At 40.8% G+C, this 15810-nt stretch overlaps 1 protein-coding gene across 1 annotated transcript in view; it reads left to right on the top strand.

The window, feature by feature from the left end:
• LOC118386446 (oxysterol-binding protein-related protein 6-like) overlaps positions 1-15810 on the top strand; it is a 94371-nt gene that overhangs the window by 433 nt on the left and 78128 nt on the right. The window lies entirely within an intron of this gene.

The raw sequence follows: 15810 nt of genomic DNA, 5'->3' as shown, positions 1-15810 counted from the left end.
AGGGAAGGCTACTTCTGTTTATGCCCTACCTGACCAATGCCTACCTGAGAAACCGATGGCAGTAATTCTGCTGCATTTGCTAGTGCCTAATGGACTACAATGATTTCATGTCTTCATTTCAAATGGTTGTCTTAGTTGTACAATGTCAAAAACTATCTTTCGATTAAGTGAAGTAGTCTATATGAGGAAGAAATGAGTTGGTGAGTGACGTACACAAGTTGCATCATCACGCTGCCACTATATACCTTCTCACATGTGATTGTCATGCACTGTGTACAATACCTTTTCCCACCGAGCAGTAGCCTACAACGATATTCTGCATGAGAATCCATCCCATAAGGGAATTTAGCCAGATGCAATGAAGGTCAGAATATGACATTGCAGTGAGGTTTTTAAACACAGACTTGAATTAACCAAAAGGGCATTGCCTGGAGGGCGGGATTCACAATCACAATGTTGTAATTATCTGCCTGTCACTACATGGTATTTGGTATTTTATTAGGATCCCCATTAGCTGTTGCAAAAGCAGCAGCTACTTTTCCTGGGGTCCACATAGAACATGAAACATAATACAGAACATCAATAGACAAGAACAGCTCAAATACATATATTTTTTTTCAAATGCACGTAGCCTACATATCAATACATACAGACAAACTATCTAGGTTAAATAGGGGAGAGGCGTTGTGCCGCGAGGTGTTGCTTTATCTGTCTAAAATAACAGGTTTGCTGTTTATTTGAGCAATATGAGATGGAAGGAAGTTCCATGCAATTAGGGCTCTATATAGTACTGTATGCTCTCTTGAATTTGTTCTGGATTTGGGGACCATGAAAAGACCCCTGGTGGCATGTCTGGTGGGATAAGTGTGTGTGTCAGAACTTTGTGTAGGCATTCACATCCCTGAACAGATTAAGCTTTGCTAGCACTATTCATTGATTGTCATTTTTGGGGGACTGAGGAGAGGAGACCTGCTCAAGGTGTCCTCATTTAATTTCATGATGGTCAAGTGTCAGATCCCCCTTCTCATTCATGTGATTTAGAAGGCAAAACTGATCCTAGACCAGCTATCTTATTAAACACAGAGACCTTTTCATCTTTCTGATGACTTGTTTCATTAACAAATTGTGACACAATTGGAACCCTTGAGCTGTTTTTAATGGGTCAATTATAGTAGTTTGCTGAGAACCTGTGCTTCTGAAGGACCCTGTTTAACGTCAGGTTTAACGAGACTGTACGTTAAATGAAATGTTCAGTCCATTCTACTATTGTAAATACAATATTCAGGGTGCAATAGTCATCTTTTTGTATTGTTTTATTGTTGTACACCTTCACAATGCACTACCTTTAGCTCCACAGGCCTTTCACTGTCAAATCAGACTGATCCTATAGGCCTAGTTACAATGCACATCCACATCACATGATTGCCTTCCCATTTAAGTTCTATTGTCCAACTGAGTGAGTGTTTTAAGACTGTTTGCTCATGTGCCAGTGTTACAATGTGCCAGTGGAAGCGGATGCAATACTTTTGTCATCACATATGAAAGTGATACCATAGGAAATGGATTCTCATCTGTATTAACCTCATTGCCAGTAGTTCAGTTCATCTCACCTTCTTCACCTCTCCCAGTCAACCAATCACTGTGCGCTTATTACCTGTTAATATCACGCAGTAGTTGTTCCCTGATAGGAATGAAGCCCCTGTGTTCTCTTCCAGTAATGTGATCTACATGGGTCTGTTTTCCACCTGCTTAATTATGGAACAGAAATGGTGATCAGCAGCACCCTTGGAGCAGCAGACCATCAGTACTGTTGAACAGTGATAATGATGACGGACAGTCTGGTCACTAACACTGTGATAATGATGACTGACAGTCTGGTCACTAACACTGTGATAATGATGACTGACAGTCTGGTCACTAACACTGTGATAATGATGACTGACAGTCTGGTCAATAACACTGTGATAATGATGACTGACAGTCTGGTCAATAACACTGTGATAATGATGACTGACAGTCTGGTCAATAACACTGTGATAATGATGACTGACAGTCTGGTCAATAACACTGTGATAATGATGACTGACAGTCTGGTCAATAACACTGTGATAATGATGACTGACAGTCTGGTCACTAACACTGTGATAATGATGACGGACAGTCTGGTCAATAACACTGATAATGATGACTGACGGTCTGGTCAATAACACTGATAATGATGACTGACAGTCTGGTCAATAACACTGTGATAATGAGGACTGACAGTCTGGTCAATAACACTGTGATAATGATGACTGATAGTCTGGTCAATAACACTGATAATGATGACTGACAGTCTGGTCAGTAACACTGATAATGATGACTGACAGTCTGGTCACTAACACTGTGATAATGATGATGGACAGTCTGGTCAATAACACTGATAATGATGACTGACAGTCTGGTCAATAACACTGTGATAATGATGCCTGACAGTCTGGTCACTAACACTGTGATAATGATGACTGACAGTCTGGTCAATAACACTGTGATAATGATGACTGACAGTCTGGTCACTAACACTGATAATGATGACTGACAGTCTGGTCAGTAACACTGATAATGATGACTGACAGTCTGGTCACTAACACTGTGATAATGATGATGGACAGTCTGGTCAATAACACTGATAATGATGACTGACAGTCTGGTCAATAACACTGTGATAATGATGACTGACAGTCTGGTCAATAACATTGTGATAATGATGACTGACAGTCTGGTCAGTAACACTGACAATGATGACTGACAGTCTGGTCACTAACACTGTGATAATGATGACTGACAGTCTGGTCAGTAACACTGACAATGATGACTGACAGTCTGGTCAATAACACTGTGATAATGATGACTGACAGTCTGGTCAGTAACACTGACAATGATGACTGACAGTCTGGTCAATAACACTGTGATAATGAGGACTGACAGTCTGGTCAATAACACTGATAATGATGACTGACAGTCTGGTCACTAACACTGTGATAATGATGACTGACAGTCTGGTCACTAACACTGTGATAATGATGACTGACAGTCTGGTCAATAACACTGTGATAATGATGACTGACAGTCTGGTCACTAACACTGATAATGATGACGGACAGTCTGGTCAGTAACACTGACAATGATGACTGACAGTCTGGTCAATAACACTGTGATAATGATGACTGACAGTCTGGTCAATAACACTGTGATAATGATGACTGACAGTCTTGTCAATAACACTGTGATAATGATGACTGACAGTCTGGTCAATAACACTGTGATAATGATGACTGACAGTCTGGTCAATAACACTGTGATAATGATGATGGACAGTCTGGTCACTAACACTGTGATAATGATGACTGACAGTCTGGTCAATAACACTGTGATAATGATGACGGACAGTCTGGTCACAAACACTGATAATGATGACTGACAGTCTGGTCAATAACACTGTGATAATGAGGACTGACAGTCAGTCTGGTCAATAACACTGATAATGATGACTGACAGTCTGGTCAATAACACTGTGATAATGATGACTGACAGTCTGGTCAATAACACTGTGATAATGAGGACTGACAGTCTGGTCAATAACACTGTGATAATGATGACTGACAGTCTGGTCACTAACACTGTGATAATGATGACTGACAGTCTGGTCAATAACACTGTGATAATGATGACTGACGGTCTGGTCAATAACACTGTGATAATGATGACTGACGGTCTGGTCAATAACACTGATAATGATGACTGACAGTCTGGTCAATAACACTGTGATAATGATGACTGACAGTCTGGTCAATAACACTGTGATAATGATGACTGACAGTCTGGTCAATAACACTGTGATAATGATGACTGACAGTCTGGTCAATAACACTGTGATAATGATGACTGACAGTCTGGTCAATAACACTGTGATAATGATGACTGACAGTCTGGTCAATAACACTGTGATAATGATGACTGACAGTCTGGTCACTAACACTGTGATAATGATGACTGACAGTCTGGTCAATAACACTGTGATAATGATGACGGACAGTCTGGTCAATAACACTGATAATGATGACTGACAGTCTGGTCAATAACACTGTGATAATGATGACTGACAGTCTGGTCAATAACACTGTGATAATGATGACTGACAGTCTGGTCAATAACACTGTGATAATGATGACTGATAGTCTGGTCAATAACACTGTGATAATGAGGACTTACAGTCTGGTCAATAACACTGTGATAATGAGGACTGACAGTCTGGTCACTAACACTGTGATAATGATGACTGACGGTCTGGTCAATAACACTGTGATAATGATGACTGACGGTCTGGTCAATAACACTGTGATAATGATGACTGACAGTCTGGTCAATAACACTGTGATAATGATGACTGACAGTCTGGTCAATAACACTGTGATAATGATGACTGACAGTCTGGTCAATAACACTGTGATATTGATGACTGACGAGGTATTATTGTACATGAACCTGGCATATGCCTCATCTAAACAAAATAGATAGTCTGCTTATGAAACATGGGACCAACACTTTACATGTTGCGTTTTAATATTTCTGTTCAGTATATACAGTGGGGCAAAAAAGTATTTAGTCAGCCACCAATTGTGCAAGTTCTCCCATTTAAAAAGATGAGAGAGGCCTGTACTTTTCATCATAGGTACACTTCAACTATGACAGACAAAATGAGAAAAAAAAATCCAGAAAATCACATTGTAGGATTTTTTAATGTTCAACAGTCTGATGGTCTGGTGATAGAAGCTGTTCAACAGTCTGATGGTGATAGAAGCTGTTCAACAGTCTGATGGTGATAGAAGCTGTTCAACAGTCTGATGGTAATAGAAGCTGTTCAACAGTCTGATGGTGATAGAAGCTGTTCAACAGTCTGATGGTAATAGAAGCTGTTCAACAGTCTGATGGTAATAGAAGCTGTTCAACAGTCTGATGGTCTGGTGATAGAAGCTGTTCAACAGTCTGATGGTAATAGAAGCTGTTCAACAGTCTGATGGTAATAGAAGCTGTTCAACAGTCTGATGGTCTGGTGATAGAAGCTGTTCAACAGTCTGATGGTAATAGAAGCTGTTCAACAGTCTGATGGTAATAGAAGCTGTTCAACAGTTTGATGGCCTGGTGATAGAAGCTGTTCAACAGTCTGATGGTGATAGAAGCTGTTCAACAGTCTGATGGTCTGGTGATAGAAGCTGTTCAACAGTCTGATGGTGATAGAAGCTGTTCAACAGTCTGATGGTAATAGAAGCTGTTCAACAGTCTGATGGTGATAGAAGCTGTTCAACAGTCTGATGGTCTGGTGATAGAATCTGTTCAACAGTCTGATGGTAATAGAAGCTGTTCAACAGTCTGATGGTAATAGAAGCTGTTCAACAGTCTGATGGTAATAGAAGCTGTTCAACAGTCTGATGGTCTGGTAATAGAACCTGTTCAACAGTCTGATGGTCTGGTAATAGAACCTGTTCAACAGTCTGGTGATTGAAGCTTTTCAACAGTCTGATGGTGATAGAAGCTGTTCAACAGTCTGATGGTGATAGAAGCTGTTCAACAGTCTGATGGTAATAGAAGCTGTTCAACAGTCTGATGGTAATAGAAGCTGTTCAACAGTCTGATGGTGATAGAACCTTTTCAACAGTCTGATGGTGATAGAACCTGTTCAACAGTCTGATGGTAATAGAAGCTGTTTAACAGTCTGATGGTAATAGAAGCTTTTCAACAGTCTGATGGTGATAGAACCTGTTCAACAGTCTGATGGTGATAGAACCTGTTCAACAGTCCCAGTCTTTGTGGCGAGGACTATGATTTAGTATTTCACTGAGCTGAACACTAATAACGACATGTGACCAATGTTTAGTCTTTCTATCACCCTCTTGTCTAATGATTAGTGTTGTTTACTCAGTGCTCCTGCTTTACTGTCTGCAGGCGGGCTGGACTGGCTCCAGAGTTCAATTTAATGAACCTTGATAAGTCAAGAAACAGATGTCTGCACAGATGGCTCTAATTCAGATTTATTTTAATTATACAATGAAATTCTCTCCCTTGATAGTGTATAGCGGTGTGAAACCTCATACTGTTGAATCCATATTGTGTCATCCTCTTCCATACAAAACAATGCTACAGTGTATCCTGCTGAATTCCCTGCCATAGCCACTCACAGAGACCGTTATTGACACGTCTCCAAGTGGATGGTTTGGATTCTGGAAGGAAAACAAAAACCATCTGACATTCTTGAGCTTTGCTGTCTGGTGAAATCTTGATAAGATAAAACAGATTAGAGATTGATAGGACAGCGTTGAGGTTGTGTCACAGCTGACAATCAATAGCTCTGACCAATCCCTGAGATCTGTAAGACCATGGGTTTAAAAATAATTAGTCAAAGACTCAGCTTATGCAAAAAGATAGTACAGTTTATTCACCAGAACGTTCTGAAGTCCATTATACAAAGACATGCATTTTTATAGCTGTGCACATACTTCCACACAAACAGTATGCATCCTACGCACATACATACACACAAACAGTAGGTGAGTTTTATCTTTCTCCGTAGTTCTCACCACTGTGTATCACTACCCAGCCGACAGTTCCATTCCCCCCAGATTAGGGAAACCTTGAAGTACTCCCTATGCTCTCATAGGTTCCTCCGAGGCCTAGCCAGGTCGGTCCAAACACAGTTTAATTGTTCTCGCTTTTTCCCTCGGCACACACATACAAGTTCAAATCCTAAGCTACGCCTTGCTCAGACAGTCTTTGTTTTCCCACTATACAAATACATTGTTTAATCTAATTCTGGCTAAAACTACACACGTCATCAGATTATAATTTTATGATTCTAATCAATTTCATACAATTATAAGGTTTCAGAGTGGAATTATTTTATCATTATCTTTTAACATATATATTATTTTATCAGGTTGATAGGACAGAGTTGAGGTTTCATGTGCGAGGTTGATTGGACAGGGTTGAGATTTCATGTGCGAGGTTGATAGGACAGGGTTGAGGTTGATAGGATACAGTTGAGGATTCATATGTGTGGTTGATAGGACAGAGTTGAGGTTGATAGGACAGAGTTGAGGTTGATAGGAAAGAGTTGAGGTTGATAGGAAAGAGTTGAGGTTGATAGGACATGGTTGAGGTTGAGAGGACAAAGTTGAGGTTGATAGAACAGAGTTGAGGATTCATGTGTGTAGTTGATAGGACAGAGTTGAGTTTGATAGGACAGAGTTGAGGATTCATGAGTGTGGTGTGTGGTTGATAGGACAGGGTTGAGGTTGATAGGACAGGGTTGAGGTTGATAGGACATGGTTGAGGTTGATAGGACAGAGTTGAGGTTGATAGGACATGGTTGAGGTTGATAGGACAGAGTTGAGGATTCATGTGTGTGGTTGATAGGACAGAGTTGAGGATTCATATGTGTGGTTGATAGGACAGGGTTGAGGTTGATAGGACAGGGTTGAGGTTGATAGGACAGAGTTGAGGATTCATGTGTGTGGTTGATAGGACAGAGTTGAGGATTCATATGTGTGGTTGATAGGACAGGGTTGAGGTTGATAGGACAGGGTTGAGGTTGATAGGACAGGGTTGGGGTTGATAGGACAGAGTTGAGGTTGATAGGACATGTTTGAGGTTGATAGGACATGTTTGAGGTTGATAGGACATGGTTGAGGTTGATAGGACATGTTTGAGGTTGATAGGACAGGGTTGAGGTTGATAGGACAGGGTTGAGGTTGATAGGACAGAGGTGAGGTTGATAGTACAGAGTTGAGGATTCATGTGTGTGGTTGATAGGACAGAGTTGAGATTGAGAGGACAGGGTTGAGGTTGATAGGACAGAGTTGAGGTTGAGAGGACAGGGTTGAGGTTGATAGGACAGAGTTGAAGATTCATGTGTGTGGTGTGTGGTTGAGAGGACAGAGTTGAGGTTGAGAGGACAGAGTTGAGGTTGAGAGGACAAGGTTGAGGTTGATAGGACAGAGTTGAAGATTCATGTGTGTGGTTGATAGGACAGAGTTGAGGATTCATATGCTTGATAGGACAGAGACGAGTTTGATAGGACAGAGTTGAGTTTGATATGACAGGGTTGAGGTTGATAGGACAGAGTTGAGGATTCATATGCGTGGTTGATAGGACAGAGTTGAGTTTGATAGGACAGGGTTGAGGTTGATAGGACAGAGTTGAGGATTCATGAGTGTGGTGTGTGGTTGATAGGACAGGGTTGAGGTTGATAGGACAGGGTTGAGGTTGATAGGACAGAGTTGAGGTTGATAGGACAGGGTTGAGGTTGATAGGGCAGGGTTGAGGTTGATAGGACAGAGTTGAGGATTCATGTGTGTGGTTGATAGGACAGAGTTGAGGTTGATAGGACATGGTTGAGGTTGATAGGACAGAGTTGAGGTTGAGAGGACAGGGTTGAGGTTGATAGGACAGAGTTGAAGATTCATGTGTGTGGTGTGTGGTTGATAGGACAGAGTTGAGGTTGAGAGGACAGAGTTGAGGTTGAGAGGACAAGGTTGAGGTTGATAGGACAGAGTTGAAGATTCATGTGTGTGGTTGATAGGACAGAGTTGAGGATTCATATGCTTGATAGGACAGAGACGAGTTTGATAGGACAGAGTTGAGTTTGATAGGACAGGGTTGAGGTTGATAGGACAGAGTTGAGGTTGATAGGACAGAGTTGAGTTTGATAGGACAGGGTTGAGGTTGATAGGACAGAGTTGAGGTTGATAGGACAGAGTTGCGGTTGATAGGACAGAGTTGAGGATTCATGTGTGGTTGATAGGACAGAGTTGAGTTTGATAGGACAGAGTTGAGTTTGATAGGACAGAGTTGAGTTTGATATGACAGGGTTGAGGTTGATAGGACAGAGTTGAGGATTCATATGCGTGATAGGACAGAGACGAGTTTGATAGGACAGAGTTGAGGTTGATAGGACAGAGTTGAGGATTCATGTGTGTGGTGTGTGGTTGATAGGACAGAGTTGAGGTTGATAGGACAGGGTTGAGGTTGATAGGACAGGGTTGAGGTTGATAGTACAGGGTTGAGATTTCATGTAGGGATTTGACAAATTTAACATTTTGCTTAACTTTTATGCTACCATTTTTTTATTGCTCAAACATGAAAAATAACATAAAATTACGTGATTCACAATTCAGAAATGGTCCTGCGTATGCCCATAAGTGGCAATGCAGTTCAACCTACTGCAGTCCTGGCAACCTACCAGACAACACTCACGTTACTACTGTCCTCCACCCACTCACAAACGATGGTATTAATGCCGTTTCACGTTCTCTGTTGTCTCTCTCCTCCACGCACTCAGTTTTCAGTACATGGGACTTCATGGCTCACTTCGCATCAATGTGATGGCTCACCGCAGAGATGTATGACTGTGTGTTCATAGACGTTCAACAATATGTATGACACCATGTATGGTGTTTAAGAGCTCGTGGGGGTAGTTTTACAACAGTGAACATTTGGTAGTATAGCCTATTTGGAACGAATAAGGAAGAGTGCTGAGGTCATTGGCTTAGTGTTCTCCATTATGCCTTTATGTTTATCAGAAGGTCCTCAAGGAAAAAGGATACCTTACAGAATCCGTGGCATTGGTGTTTTTTCAAATGTATTACACAGTCACATGGCTAATAAAATATCAGAGATGATATACGGCGTGGTGTTACATTTACATTTTAGTCATTTAGCTGCAGACTCTCTTATCCAAAGTGACTTACAGTAGCATTAAGGGTTAAGTGCCTAGCTCAAATCTACAGATTTTTCACCGTGTCGGCTCTGGGATTCAAAACCAGAGATCTTTCGGGTTACTGGCTCAAGTCTCTAACCGCTAAGCTGCGTGGCGCACCATTGTTGAATTTAGTAATTTAGTAATCCATTTCCACCTTGCATTTCTGCAAACCTACGATTGTGCAGATGTTGTTCATAGTTTACTTATTCACTAAGTTTGATAGGACAGAGTTGAGATTGATAGGACAGGGTAGAGGTTGATAGGACAGGGTAGAGGTTGATAGGACAGGGTAGAGGTTGATAGGACAGGGTAGAGGTTGATAGGACAGGGTAGAGGTTGATAGGACAGGGTAGAGGTTGATAGGACAGGGTAGAGGTTGATAGGACAGGGTAGAGGTTGATAGGACAGGGTAGAGGTTGATAGGACAGGGTAGAGGTTGATAGGACAGGGTAGAGGTTGATACGACAGAGTTGAAGTTGATAGGACAGGGTAGCGGTTGATATCAACTCAACCATAAAGGCCTGATTTGGTGGAGTGCTTCAGAGATGGTTGTCCTTCTGGAAGTTTAGCCCATTTACACAGAGGATCTCTGGAGCTCTGTCAGAGTAACCATCAGGTTATTGGTCACCTCCCTGACCCCAATTGCTCAGTTTGGCCTGGCGGCCAACTCTACATAAGTATTCAGACTCTTTGCAATGAGGCTTGAAATGGAGCTCAGGTGCATCCTGTTTCCATTGATCATCCTTGAGATGTTTATACAACTTGATTGGAGTCCTCTGACATGTTTTGGAAAGACACACACACCTGTCTATATAAAGTCCCACTTTTGACAGTGCACGTCAGAGCAAAAACTAAGCCATGAGGTCAAAGGAATTGTTCGTAGAGCTCCGAGACAGGATTGTGTCGAGGCACAGATCTGGGGAAAGGTACCAAAACATTTCTGCAGCATTGAAGGTCCCCAAGAACACAGTGGCCTCCATCATTCTTAAACTGAAGATCCAAATTACTGAAACAGTTTAACCCTTTTTATCAATAATTTCTTCGTTGTCCCTCTGCAGCAGACATGTGGTGAGCAATATGTTTGGAACTCCGAATCGCTATTGAATTGCAGTATCTAATCTCAATAGCATACATACAGAATCGTGATACCTATAGAATCGCAACAGGTATCGTATCGGCACCTAAGTATCGTGAGGTCCCTGGCGTGAGGTCCCTGGCGTGAGGTCCCTGGCGTGAGGTCCCTGGCGTGAGGTCCCTGGCGTGAGGTCCCTGGCAATTCCCAGCCCTACTAGTATATCTCCCCATGTTATGAAACGAAACAATTGTTGAAGAAAGAGCTGATCAATCTGAAAGTCTCAATCTTGTTTGGAATCGTGTACTCTTCCTTTGTGCAGCTCAAATGAAGGAAAATGAAAACGTGACTAACATTAATGGTAAAGCACTGCATCAATCACTTTTTATTTGTGTTTATTTTGTCCTTGGGTTGTCTTGTCTTGGCTAATTAAGTCTGTCCCATTAAGGGGATTTAACCATCACATGTTATAATGGACCTATTGGATTTGACAGCCTTGGAGCAGGCAGCATCAACAACTTTTTAACAGCTGGAGAGAAGAGAGTGAGAGAGGGTATTTACACTGATTTATTACTGTCCTCTATCAATCCTTGACACAGGAAAGACATGATGATTTGACTCTAATCTAATTTAACTGAAGGGTTTTATTCAGTGTTGAAAGTGGAGGGTATACGCTTAATACCCACTTAATCGCCACTGATACGTGTCAAAGTAGTGTAGTGGAGGGTATACACCTTATCAATTAATAGAGCTGATGGAACAGATTGAGAATGTTATTAAGCTTAAAATGTTGATAAACTATTGTTTGAATGTGCACAAGGCAGGAGGCCTATATGTGAATGTTTCAAAATGCAATTTTCCGAGAAACACTGTTCTAAAATGTGCACCGTGGTTTCATGGACAGAGATAGAAATGTCTGTTATAAAGAGGGGAGATCTAAAGATGCAACAACTATTATGGGCTGTTGTTAATATGACTTGGATAATGCCTTTGGCTGCTAGACAATGAAAGGGGGTGGCAGGGTAGCCTAGTGGTTAGAGCCCCTGAACAAGGCAGTTAACTTACTGTTCCTAGGCCGTCATTGTAAATAAGAATTAGTTCTTAACTGACTTGCCTAGTTAAATAAAAAATAAAGTTCACAGAACCAGAAGAACACATAATGAGTAAGTCGTTATAAAAGAATTGCCTCCACGTTTCTATGGTGGGATTTTGTCCATAGGCTTCTACTTTGAAGCAAGGTAAGATGCCTCATCATATGAAATAAAACGTCCAGGTTTCAAACAATTACGGAATAGGAAAAATATAGCGATGCTAATGATAGATGGTAGATGGAACGGCTTTCCCAAAAACCTTCTCTATTAATTGTTAACCCGCTACAAAGCTAGCCTATGCCTACCTGTCAGAATGATATGATTATATCATCAATCCAGTACATCTATCCAGTGGCTATTTATTTTGCAAACTCCATCTCATGTGCTAATCAAACAGTAGTGCTAGGTGCCTGCACACTTGAATTAAACTGGAACTACTCTCAGAAATCAAAAATGTATTAGATTTTTACTTAGACCTCAAAAGTGGTCTCCCTGGTGTGGTTTAAGCATTGGTATGGACTTAGAACATACAATTGTGTTGTTTTTCTGTAAAATAAGTAAAATAAAAAATTGTGACTTTGAGAACACAAATCTGGAAAAAATTGGAGAGAATCTGAAACCTGTGAAATTCTGGCTCAGTTCATCTGTTTCAATTAGTAGGCCTACTATATATATATATATATATGCCATTTATAAATATATATGCCATTTATAAATATATATGCCATTTAGCAGACGCTTTTATCCAAAGCGACTTACAGTCATGTGTGCATACATTCTACGTATGGGTGGTCCCGGGAATCGAAACCCACTACCCTGGCGTTACAAGCGCCATGCTCTACCAACTGAGCTACAGAAGGACCAGTACTGAACAGTACAGCTTGGGTTCGCCTGACTGTGAAAGACCAATATGGGCTTCATCATTTTAGATCATTCAGAGTTTATGTCACTGCTTCTCATAGAATTGTTCACGAAGGGGGCCTTTGTCCTTCCCCGGGCCGTTTAGAAATGTTTGGGTGAAATTAGAGTCCAGGCTCCACGACCACTGGGTTTACCGTAGCTCCAAAGTCTCATCGCTTTTACAACATGCTCTTTGTGATTTTAGCTGATGTTATCCCTTTGCCCGTTTTGACTGGTTTTGAACTGAGGATAGGACATGTTTGGATATTCAAATGTTAAGAAGTTGAGATTTTCCTAAAGCCATCTAGAACTGTGTGAGGACGAACTCCCACTATTGGTAAAGAGGATCTAGCCAGTCCATGTATTCTGGTTATTTCTCAGTCTGTTCTTATGTGTCAGTGTAAACACCTCTAACGTAGCAGTAAGAGACTTGCATGCAAAGGCATTCTGGGGATGTTTTGCATGCTGTTCATTGCAGTGTTATCAATTGGCTTTGTTTGGTGTCATTTCTCCTGGTTGTCAAAAGAACCAAGAGCAAGGTCCTGCTGGGTAACTGATGTTTGACTAGGGTCTGTCACCAATCCACTGGACACAAGTGTCATTCAGTGTCCCTACTTGGAGCTGCTCAAGGCATTCTTTAGACCAAACTGTAAAAAGTGACAATGTGCTACTGTTCAGTCAATGTGAATCAAACACAGTCAATATTCAGATTCAAACTCAAACAGGAACCAGCTATTTGAAATGTCCTCATTTCATATTTTTCTCTGAATGACGCGAATACCTAGAATTTTGTGAGAAGTTGAGCTACAAGGATTAGATGGGAAGAATTCAACTTCCCTTTCAAGCTGAACATAACATAGCTCGCTTTCTGTATGCATTAGCTTAGCGCTTGATGATTACAACAGTTCTCAGTACAGAGGAAGTGTTGACTTCTGTTGTTTCATCAACATTAGCCTAATCAGCTCACAACTTCTGTCTCCAGACTAGCCTATAGTGAGTGGCCTAATATACAGTCAGGTCTGTAATTGTTGGCACCCTTAATCATAGCTGCGGGAAGTGCTGAAGGTGTTGCAGCACCCCCTGGTGGCGAGGTGGCAAAACTGCAAGCACCTGTGTTGCAATTTTTAAACAATGAATACATAATTTCTCTGTTAAATTATTATTGTGAATAATAATGAGATTGGGGAGAGTGAAAATGGCATTTTATTACACCTTCACTTATACACTTTAAATGTGTGATTTCGTTACTTTTGTGTTAATTGGGCTCAAAACCATTCCATATATGTATACACAACAGTCAGCCGTTTGTCTTGTCAATTTGACTGTGTTCAGGTTTGTTTGTAATTGGTTTATGTCTTGAAAGGTGGTCTGTTTTGAATAGTGGGAGAGGAATGCTTGGAAGAGGTAGACATGCTATATGCTCTGCGGGAAAAGTGTTTTTGTTTTAATCTTTTAGCATGGTCTGTTTTAACCTCTTTAAAACCATCTGTTTTATAGCCTAATAAATATTTATTTAATTCTGACAATTGTCAGTCCAGTTATTCTTGTTTAATCTCTTGATTTGTACGGGGTACGGCCAGCTGTGTCACAGGGGGAAGAAACAAAACGTGGGATATTTATATATGGGTCCCATTGTGCATGTAGAGCTCACAGCTCTGTGATGTGTTCTTATATATATATTCAGTTGTGGGGGTTTGGATTCGGACACGGACTCTGCTGTACAATAGACAGTTCAGTTTGTGTTAAGTCAGGCCTCTCTGTCCTTCTCGCTCTCCCCCCTCTCTCTGTCCCTCTCCCCCAGGACCTAAAATTAATTAAAACCAACCAAATGCGGGGGGGGGTCAGGGCTCCAGTAAAAAGTGAAGTACGATCATGGCAAACACTGCAGTAGCTGTTTTCAAAGTATTTCTGCCTGACGCTGCAACACTGCATGACTGGGGACTGTGCGCACCTGAAGAGCTGAGTGACAGATTCATTTTTAGAAGCGCTGCGCGGAGGCATAAAAGTTGTTCTAATTTTTACTTGAAACATAAGTTTACTGAAGTGAAACTTTGTTGTTGTGTTTCTTGGCTATTTACATCGTTTTGTTCACAAGCTAGGTTGTTTTTCAATGTTTGAGTTTCAACTGCTAGGGAAGAGAAGCAATGGGGATACTAGTCAGACTCTCAATCTCACAGGCATAAACAGGGTTGCCAGGCCAACGCTCTAACCACTAGGCTACCCTGCCGCCCCAATATATAATATATATATTATATATAATATATATAATATAATATATATAACAATATAGCATGGCTAAGGGCTGTTCTTAGGACACAAACCCATGAGGTGCCTTATTGCTATTATAAACGGGTTGCCAACCTAATTAGAACAGTAAAAAGTATATTTTTTGTCATACCCGTGGTATACGGTCTGATATACCGTGGCTTTCAACCAATCAGCATTAATGGCTCAAACCACCCAGTTTATAATTGTGAATAAATCCAGATTGCGCGTGTGCATAACTATAGATAAATCCGACAGGAGAGTTTGAGTGATGAAAGTTTGGCAGAGGATCTCTGTGCAAGAAACACAAACTTTTTTAACCCCTAAAAAATGTATAATAATAATAATTTTAAAAAAACACGGACTAATTTCTAAAAATTAATTTTAGGCTATTTTCTGGGAATTGTGCAATTATTATGTGTCAGATGTCAAGATTACAGACCATTATAAATGGCATATTTGTGAGATTGACTTGTTATTTCAATATACATAGACTACTGACTAAAATCTGGGTTTATAATTGCATTTCACCTTTTATTTTTTTATTTAAGTAGGCAAGTCAGTTAAGAACAAATTCTTATTTACAATGACGGCCTACCAAAAGGCAAAAGGCCTCCTGCAGGTACGTGGGCTGGGATTAAAAATACAAATGAATTAAATAAAAATATAGGACAAAACACATCACGACA

The sequence above is a fragment of the Oncorhynchus keta genome, chromosome 7 (genome assembly GCF_023373465.1).
Source record: "Oncorhynchus keta strain PuntledgeMale-10-30-2019 chromosome 7, Oket_V2, whole genome shotgun sequence".
NCBI classification, from domain to species: Eukaryota; Metazoa; Chordata; class Actinopteri; order Salmoniformes; family Salmonidae; genus Oncorhynchus; species Oncorhynchus keta.
This window is presented reverse-complemented; position numbering and strand designations above follow the sequence as displayed.